The following is a 10,876-nucleotide window of genomic DNA, read 5'->3' on the forward strand; positions in this document are numbered from 1 at the left end:
CAGAAAATAAATTGAATTGTTGCATCTCATTGAGTTGATGACCTCTGGTGGCTAGCTAGCTAGCTAAAATTGTTCCTTTCCTAAATTAGCCATGGACAGAGAGAGGGATTTGGACTTGTGGTTTTACTTAATTATCCGTACTGACCAATGATTATAATAGCGATTCTGATCCAACCATAAATTCATACATTGTGCCGCTGGCCTGAGAGAATGGAAGTTCAATATGTAGCTAGATGTAACAGTAGTAGGCTAATGTTAACTAGCTGGCTAATTGTTGTCCATGAAAGGAAGTTAGGCTAGCCAGCAAGCATTTTGGCCAGGTAGCCTAGGACAACATAAACTAAAAGTGTGTACTGTATGCCAGAGTCATAAAACATTTTGTTAACATGAAAGAGTGGAGGACGGCATTGGCCGTAGGGTGAGTTAACATGTTTTTTCCACTTATGCACACACACACACAGGAATCAGTACCATGGACAGCCACATTGTAGTTAGCTAACGCTGTTTGGACTAAATTGTTTTTTGGAATCTTTTAGTTGTTACTGTATTAGTAGACTAAGTATAGGTGAATTGATGATGTTGAAATGGTGTTGGAATAGTGGAGGCAGTTCCGGTTTTCTTTGCAACTTGCAGTAACTCTCAGGTGTTCTAAATCAAGTTGTTTAGTAGTCGGAAACATTAACTTGCTTGACCATGCTGTAGGTCATGTCTGTTACATGAAGTGGTGTAAAGAACTTACAGTAAGTAAAACTACTTTAAAGTACTACTTAAGTAGATTTTTGTGGTATCTGTACTTTACTATTAATATTTTTGACAACTTTTACTTCACTACATTCCTAAAGAAAATAATGTAGTTTTTACTCCATACATTTTCCCTGACAACCAAAAGTACTCGTGTCACGTCCTGACCATAGAGAGCCTTTCTTTTCTACGGTGGAGTAGGTCAGGGCGTGACTGGGGGGTTAGTGTAGTTTATATTTTCTATGTGGGGTTCTAGTTTTGTTTTTTATGTTGGTGTTTGGTATGGTTCCCAATTAGAGGCAGCTGGCTATCGTTGCTTTAATTGGGGATCATATTTAAGTGGCATTTTTTCCACCTGTGCTTTATGAGATCTTGTTTTGAGTTATTGCACGTAGCATCGCTGTAGTCACGGTTCGTTGTTAGTTTATTGTTTATTTGTTTTTGTCTTTGCTAAGTTTCACTTTCTAATAAATAATGTGGAACTCAACATCTGCTGCGCCTTGGTCGGTTTCTACAAACGAACGTGACAACTCGTTACATTTTGAATGCTTAGCAGGAAACGAAAATGGTCCAGTACACGCACTTATCAAGAGAACATTCCTGGTCATCCCTACTGACTCTGGCGGACTCACTAAATACACATGCTTTGTTTGTAAATGTTGTATCCGTAAATTTAAAAAACAAGAAAATGATACTGTTTGCTTAATATAAAGAATTTTAAATGACTTTTACTTTAGATACTGAAGTTTATTTGAGCAATTACATTTACTTTTAATACTTAAGTATATTTAAAACCAAATACTTTTATACTTTTACATTAGTATTATTTCACTGGGTGACTTTAACTTTAACTTGAGTCATTTTCTATTAAGGTATCTTTACTTTTACTTATGTATGACAATTGGATACCTTTTCTTCCACTGGCTGCATGCGATATGCTTTGTGGACCCCACTAGACAGATGTTGCTCTCCGTTTTTGTGTTGAAACAAAGGTGTGGTTGAATTGTTTTGCCTTAGGCTATATCACGGTGGCAAGCCATATGCATTTAACAGGTTATAGGGCAATCAACGCAATTATCACAACACACAGGTTGTAATATGGCTTGTTTTTATTCATACATAGCTGACATACAGTGAGGGGGAAAAAGTATTTGATCCCCTGCTGATTTTGTACATTTGCCCACTGACAAAGAAATGATCAGTCTATAATTTTAGTGAAAGGTTTATTTGAACAGTGAGAGACAGAATAACAACAAAAAAATATAGAAAAATGCATGTAAAAAATGTTATAAATTGATTTGCATTTTAATGAGGGAAATAAGTATTTGACCCCCTCTCAATCAGAAAGATTTCTGGCTCCCAGGTGTCTTTTATACAGGTAATGAGCTGAGATTAGGAGTACACTCTTAAAGGGAGTGCTCCTAATCTCAGTTTTTTACCTGTATAAAAGACACCTGTCCACAGAAGCGAGCAATCAATCAATAAGATTCCAAACTCTCCACCATGGCCAAGACCAAAGAGCTCTGTCAGGGACAAGATTGTAGACCTACACAAGGCTGGAATGGGCTACAAGACCATCGCCAAGCAGCTTGGTGAGAAGGTGACAACAGTTGGTGCAATTATTCGCAAATGGAAGAAACACAAAAGAACTCTCAATCTCCCTCGGCCTGGGGCTCCATGCAAGATCTCACCTCGTGCAGTTGCAATGATCATGAGAACGGTGAGGAATCAGCCCAGAACTACATGGGAAGATATTGTCAATGATCTCAAGGCAGCTGGGACCATAGTCACCAAGAAAACAATTGGTAACACACTAAGCCGTGAAGGACTGACATCCTGCAGCGCCTGCAAGGTCCCCCTGCTCAAGAAAGCACATATACATGACCTCAGTCTCAGTCTGACCTCTATGATTACCAACAAGGGTTTTGCCACCAAGTACTAAGTCATGTTTTGCAGAGGGGTCAAAAACGTATTTCACTCATTAAAATGCAAATCAATTTCCGTTGTTATTCTGTCGCTCACTGTTGAAATAAACCTCCATTAAAATTATAGACTGATAATTTCTTTGTCTGTGGGCAAACTGTTCAGTCATTTTGTAATCAATGTTCATAAATTCCAATTATCTTCATCTGTCTGATACCCAGAGGTTGTAAAGTTCTGGTCTTAAATAAAACAGACAGAATTCCCAGCTCACAATTGATCAGATCCAAGATTATTTGCGAGAGCTCTGCCGTGCATACACAAATACGTTCCTTTTATAACATTCTATCTAACCTACGCACATACATACACACCAACATAGGGATTTTCTCATGAGTCTCACCACATGAGTCTCACCATAACCACTCAGCTGACAGTTCCAGTCTCCCCCAGATACTGGAGCTCTGGAGGGGCTCTCCCTGTCCTATCTTATCTAACCAGATTTACAACCAGGTCGGTTCAAACATAGGTTAATGCTCTTCTTCGTTCTCTTTCTACACCTACATACATTCCTTTCTTCCTAGATCTATGCTACATAACCCATTCCTAATGAACAAACATTATTTAACACTACTACAAATGCAGGGTAGAATTATGTTAGTTATAATTCTACGTTAAATGTGTACATCATTTAGTCATTATTCATAAAAAAATCCCATAACACAAACGTACAAAATCAGCAGGGGATCAAATACCTTGTCCCTCACTGTAGCTAGCTGGTCAGGTTGAAGATGGAAAGGTTAAGACAACATAATTCCGTGCAGAAGCTTTTGAAAATTAACAAATTCATGGGACCAGCGCCGTTGCTGGATTCTACAGGATTAGCATTGAAAACGTGACCACGGTTGGGAAATCTAGTAATAAAGTGGCTGTAGATTATTTTAAAAACATCTAAATTAATAGAATGACAGTAAAGCAGTTATGTTATGTATTAACTGAGTAGAATATTATAAACTGGGTTTAAGCCCTCAGCCTGATTGTCTGACAGCCGTGGTATATGCCACGGAAATGACAAAACATTTTATTTTACTGCTCTAATTGCGTTTATAATAGCAATAAGGCACCTCGGGGGTTTGTGATATATGGCCAATATACCACAGCTAAGGGCTGTGTCCAGGCACTCCGCGTTGCATCGTGCATAGAACACCCGTTCGGGCCTTATTGCTTAATTATAATCCTATTGTCTTAATATACTATGACAATGTAGCTTACCATACACATTTAATGAGTGGAAAAATCATGGTATCGGATAAATCTTTTTTTTGTTCCAATTTATGTAAATCGATTAATGATTTTACCTGTCTTATTAAAAGTGGAAAAGTAAATATTCCTGAACTCTAGGCTACACATTTGACATTTAACATTTGTGTTTGTGTTGTATTTTTTTATCAAATGATATTGCATACTAATAAAGTTATTTAAAGTTGCACAAATGATATAATTATGTTTTCATTCGATCACTTTTAAAACAAAACACAGACCGTGTTCGATAGGATCAAAACCGCAATGTATTATGGGTAAATTGTGACTGACTGATCTACATAGCCCATTATTTATGATGCAAGGTTCTTTGTAGATCAGTCGCCTGCACTGTCGGCTGTGCCGTCGAACAAGCCCGCAAACAGCATACAGAGTGATTGTCTGTGCGTGATGAGCTTTCCATGCTTAGGCTGGTAGTGGAAAGTGTGTCTAACATTTCCAATGTTGTGTGGATATCAGAGATAATTTATTTAGAGAACATGATAACACGTTCATATTTTCTTACAGGGCTAGAGTAATTAAGACAGTAGCCCTGCTGTGGAATATTATACTTTATTGAAGAAACAATGTCTGAATTGGAATGTGTTAGGGAGAGTTTATTATTATTATTAGGAAGTTATCTTAACCAAAGAAACAGATACAAGCCGTCATCACGAAGTGCTTTGAGAGACTAGTCAAGGAACATATCACCTCCACCCTACCTGACACCCTTGACCCACTCCAATTTGCTTACCGCCCCAATAGGTCCACAGACGACGCAATCGCAACCACACTGCACACTGCCCTAACCCATCTGGACAAGAGGAATACCTATGTGAGAATGCTGTTCATCGACTACAGCTCAGCATTTAACACCATAGTACCCTCCAAACTCGTCATCAAGCTCGAGACCCTGGGTCTCGACCCCGCCCTGTGCAACTGGGTACTGGACTTCCTGACGGGCCGCCCCCAGATGGTGAGGGTAGGTAACAACATCTCCACCCCGCTGATCCTCAACACTGGGGCCCCACAAGGGTGCGTTCTGAGCCATCTCCTGTACTCCCTGTTCACCCACGACTGCGTGTCCATGCATGCCTCCAACTCAATCATCAAGTTTGCGGACAACACTACAGTGGTAGGCTTGATTACCAACAACAACGAGACGGCCTACAGGGAGGAGGTGAGGGCCCTCGGAGTGTGGTGTCAGGAAAATAACCTCACACTCAATATCAACAAAACAAAGGAGATGATTGTGGACTTCAGGAAACAGCAGAGGGAACACCCCCCTATCCACATTGACGGGACAGTAATGGAGACGGTAGTAAGTTTTAAGTTCCTCGGCGTACACATCACGGACAAACTGAATTGGTCCACCCACACAGACAGCGTTGTGAAGAAGGCGCAGCAGCACCTCTTCAACCTCAGGAGGCTGAAGAAATTTGGCTCATCACCAAAAGCACTCACAAACTTCTACAGATGCATAATCGAGAGCATCCTGTTGGGCTGTATCACCGCCTGGTACGGCAACTGCTCCCCCCACAACCGTAAGACTCTCCAGAGGGTAGTGAGGTCTGCACAACGCATCACCGGGGGCAAACTACCTGCCCTCCAGGGCACCTACACCACCCAATGTCACAGGATGGCCATAAAGATCATCAAGGACAACAACCACCCGAGCCACTGCCTGTTCACCCCGCTATCATCCAGAAGGCGAGGTCAGTACAGGTGCATCAAAGCAGGGACAGAGAGACTGAAAAAACAGCTTCTATCTCAAGGCCATCAGACTGTTAAACAGCCACCACTAACATTGAGTGGCTTTGGCCAACATACTGACTCAACTCCAGCTCACTTTAATAATGGAAATTGATGAAAATTGATGTAAAAAAATGTATCACTAGCCACTTTAAACAATGCCACTTAATATAATGTTTACAATGTATATGTATATACTGTACATATCATCTAATCTTATAATACATGTTTAGCCACTTTAAACAATGCCACTTAATATAATGTTTACATACATTACTCATCTCATATGTATATGTATATACTGTACTCTATATCATCTACTGCATCTAGCCATCTTTATGTAATACATGTATCACTAGCCACTTTAAACAATGCCACTTTTATGTTTACATACCCTACATTACTCATCTCATATTTATATACTGTACTCGATACCATCTACTGCATCTAGCCATCTTTATGTAATACATGTACCACTAGCCACTTTAAACAATGCCACTTTTATGTTTACATACCCTACATTACTCATCTCATATTTATATACTGTACTCGATTCTTGCCTATGCTGCTCTGTACCATCATTCATTCATATATCTTTATGTACATATTCTTTATCCTTTTACACTGTGTATAAGACAGTAGTTGTGGAATTGTTAGGTTAGATTACTCGTTGGTTATTACTGCATTGTCGGAACTAGAAGCACAAGCATTTCGCTATACTCGCATTAAAATCTGCTAACCATGTGTATGTGACAAATACATTTGATTTGATTTGAAGCCTTCGTTATAATGATATTTAAATTGCCATCATATATTGCTGCAATCCATGTCAGTTTAATTTACAATGTGGTATTTTAATTAAGTTGTTCATGACTTTATTTTCGTAGAAGAGTAGCCTCGATGTAGTTAACTAAATTATAGGCCTAATTGATATAGTCTGCTTTGTTAACACATTTAATTGCAGACCATTACTTAGTCAAATTACGCCTACATCTAGGCGGTGCAGCAGGTGTTCAATATTTTCAACTTCTGCATTGCTTTACCGTACACACAGACTCCGACTAGCTAGATTTTAGCTAGTTGAAAAGCAAAGCACATGTGCGTCAAGTACGGAAAATACAGTCTAGACATCTGGCAAAACAAAATGCAAATGCATCTGATAGTCAACAAACGTGGAGAACTTTGATGAAAGTCTATCAGAATAAGTTCAGAAATCAAAAACATCTTTATGAAACCTCATGTAGGGATTTCAAAGACACAGAAAGGAGTTTGAACTCCTGGAAAGAGATCTGGGAGGTAATGGGGATAGATGTGATAAAGAGGTCTTAGGGAGATTCGGAATGGAGATTCGGAATGGAGATTCGGAATGGAGATGCAGGTGAGAATACTGTGCAGCCTTTTTACTTCATGCTATCTTGCTCCTATGTCGAGCGCCAGAAAAACCAACAGGTATTTTAGTTTAGCCAGTTGCTTGTAATTAGCTGGATGGCTATAGAGATTAGCCCTGAATCACTATGAGTGATGTGGTGCAGACCAATTTATTGGATGAGTATCACAGATCCCCCAAAGAGCAAGAAGTGTGAATGCTCTAACTTCTGCTGAGGCTGCATTGCAGTAAACCCTGTAAGGTCACTGCAGACGTTGGATGATTCTTCTTCTTTCTTTGAGATTGGGTTGGTGGATCACATCCAACTTTTCGTTGCATACACCGCCACCTATGGCACGGGAGTGTGAGGCCAGTCAGTCCTCTCATGATCCCTCACCCTGTATCCATATTCCTCTACCACTCTCTTCAGCATACAACACTTTCTGTACTACTCTGACCCTGGCAACCTCAATCTGCCTTTCTCTCACTGGACACCTCTGATCTCCAGCCCAATGGGCACCTCCACAGCATACACACAACTTTCTCCACCTGATACTACACATTCCTTCATCTCATGCCCTCCTGCACACTTCTCACATCAAGGAATCTCCCACCTACATACTGCTGCAACATGACCATAAGCTTGGCACCTAAAATCTCTCATGGAATAACTAACACATCCTAACTTGACGTTGTCGGGCCAGTTGTCGGCTTGACCATGCAGAGCCTTTAAAACTCCCGTACGGTGAACTTTTGTAGAATCATGACCCTTTCGAGTTGTCAGTTCATCGTTCGCCAGGCAGACTAAGGGGGCAATTCATGAATATTCATGAGCTGTCGGGTGATTGGTTGATCCTTTTTGAGTGCATAACATTTTACATTGACATTTGAGTCATTTTAATGACGTCACACAGATGCTCTACAGAGCCGTCTGTTTAGCTAGCTGATTCCATCGGCATGGGCAGTTGGGAAACACAGCAGCAGCTTGATCACCAAATTAATTGGCAAATAAATTAAAGCCTCACCAGTTAGCTAGCAGTTTATTTTAGTTTCACTGTCTGATCATTCAAAAAACGATCCCACTAATTGTTATTTTGACCTTTCCACAAATGGTCTGGTACGTATTGCTTGATATGAGCAAGTTAACACAAATGTATTCATCCACGATAAGTTAATGGCTACTGCCTGGCCAGTGATCTAGCTAGCTACATTTCAGAAATTAGCTATCCTCTTAAATGCAGTGGTCAGTGGATAAAATAAGTCGAAGAGTTGAAAATATTTGTCTAAAAAGAATTAGTTGCCAGCTATTGTTGGTTATCATGTCTAACCAGTTGGCTCCTGAAGCCTATCTATGTCCCCATGAGCTCCCGAGTCTAGCTAATGTTATCTAGCTAGCATTTCTGAATCAAATACTGTAGCTAGCAAGCCCTCATTGACAACAATTTTATTGGGGAGCAGGAATGTCAGATTCGTATTTAAATTTGATGTTAACTGTCATTGAATTTGGTGGTTAATACTTTCAGACCCTAGAGAAATTGTCTGCCATTTTTTGTGTTTCGGTAAGCAGAGTGACGTTGCGCACTCAAAAAGGCTCAAGCCAATTACCCGACAGGGCTCTATGTCGAGACTCTTGAATATTCTTTATGAATAGGCGTCCTGTGTGCTCTGGGCATTGCTGCCTCAAATGAACAAAATGAGTCAAAAGATTAGTTCTTTTGACTGACTGAGTCGAAAAAATGAGAGTCAATAAAAGAGCCGAACTTCCCATCACTAGTTGTAATATGTCATATTCTTCCATTTATATTTTTCCTATTCTGATCTCGTTGTTCCTGATAGGATGTTACTTCATTGGGGTCAGGAGTATTGAATGAAGCCAATGACTGTTTCCTCTGTCTAGTATCAAGCCGGCTTGACACCGTAACAACATCAGATCAGCTGGTCTGTATAGATCCTCAGTTATTTTCGTTGCAACCACGATTATTTTAGCCTGGAGCTCCATGTAATCTCCCGTTATTTTTTATTTTTTTATTTTTTTTATTTCACCTTTATTTAACCAGGTAGGCCAGTTGAGAACAAGTTCTCATTTGCAACTGCGACCTGGCCAAGATAAAGCATAGCAGTGTGAGCAGACAACACAGAGTTACACATGGAATAAACAATTAACAAGTCAATAACACAGTAGAAAACAAAGGGGGGAGTCTATATACAATGTGTGCAAAAGGCATGAGGAGGTAGGCGAATAATTACAATTTTGCAGATTAACACTGGAGTGATAAATGATCAGATGGTCATGTACAGGTAGAGATATTGGTGTGCAAAAGAGCAAGTAAATAAATAAAAACAGTATGGGGATGAGGTAGGTGAAAATGGGTGGGCTATTTACCAATAGACTATGTACAGCAGCAGCGATCGGTTAGCTGCTCAGATAGCTGATGTTTGAAGTTGGTGAGGGAGATAAAAGTCTCCAACTTCAGCGATTTTTGCAATTCGTTCCAGTCACAGGCAGCAGAGTACTGGAACGAAAGGCAGCCAAATGAGGTGTTGGCTTTAGGGATGATCAGTGAGATACACCTGCTGGAGCGCGTGCTACGGATGGGTGTTGCCATCGTGACCAGTGAACTGAGATAAGGCGGAGCTTTACCTAGCATGGACTTGTAGATGACCTGGAGCCAGTGGGTCTGGCGACGAATATGTAACGAGGGCCAGCCGACCAGAGCATACAGGTCGCAGTGGTGGGTGGTATAAGGTGCTTTAGTAACAAAACGGATGGCACTGTGATAGACTGCATCCAGTTTGCTGAGTAGAGTGTTGGAAGCCATTTTGTAGATGACATCGCCGAAGTCGAGGATCGGAAGGATAGTCAGTTTTACTAGGGTAAGCTTGGCGGCGTGAGTGAAGGAGGCTTTGTTGCGGAATAGAAAGCCGACTCTTGATTTGATTTTCGATTGGAGATGTTTGATATGAGTCTGGAAGGAGAGTTTGCAGTCTAGCCAGACACCTAGGTACCTGTAGATGTCCACATATTCAAGGTCGGAACCATCCAGGGTGGTGATGCTAGTCGGGCATGCGGGTGCAGGCAGCGATCGGTTGAAAAGCATGCATTTGGTTTTACTAGCGTTTAAGAGCAGTTGGAGGCCACGGAAGGAGTGTTGTATGGCATTGAAGCTTGTTTGGAGGTTAGATAGCACAGTGTCCAATGACGGGCCGAAAGTATATAGAATGGTGTCGTCTGCGTAGAGGTGGATCAGGGAATCGCCCGCAGCAAGAGCAACATCATTGATATATACAGAGAAAAGAGTCGGCCCGAGAATTGAACCCTGTGGCACCCCCATAGAGACTGCCAGAGGACCGGACAGCATGCCCTCCGATTTGACACACTGAACTCTGTCTGCAAAGTAATTGGTGAACCAGGCAAGGCAGTCATCCGAAAAACCGAGGCTACTGAGTCTGCCGATAAGAATATGGTGATTGACAGAGTCGAAAGCCTTGGCAAGGTCAATGAAGACGGCTGCACAGTAGCAATGAAGACGGCCTGTTAGTAGCATTTTAAAAAATCCAGTGCTAGCCTGTAGGTGTTATGATGCTGATGGTTTTCGAGACTGATGGTTTGTGGCTATCATTACAGCTCCATCTAGTTGTCGCATTGAGGATAACAGTTGTTGACAACTGTAGCATTTTAGCGAAACCTATCCCGTTTCCTAACCTTAACCTCAGTCTCCTAACCTGCCACATTAGTTGTCCTAACCTGCCAAGTTAGTTCTCCTAACCTGACACGTTAATTCTCCTGACCTGCTTGTA

This window comes from Oncorhynchus tshawytscha, linkage group LG01 (assembly GCF_018296145.1).
Source record: "Oncorhynchus tshawytscha isolate Ot180627B linkage group LG01, Otsh_v2.0, whole genome shotgun sequence".
NCBI lineage: Eukaryota > Metazoa > Chordata > Actinopteri > Salmoniformes > Salmonidae > Oncorhynchus > Oncorhynchus tshawytscha.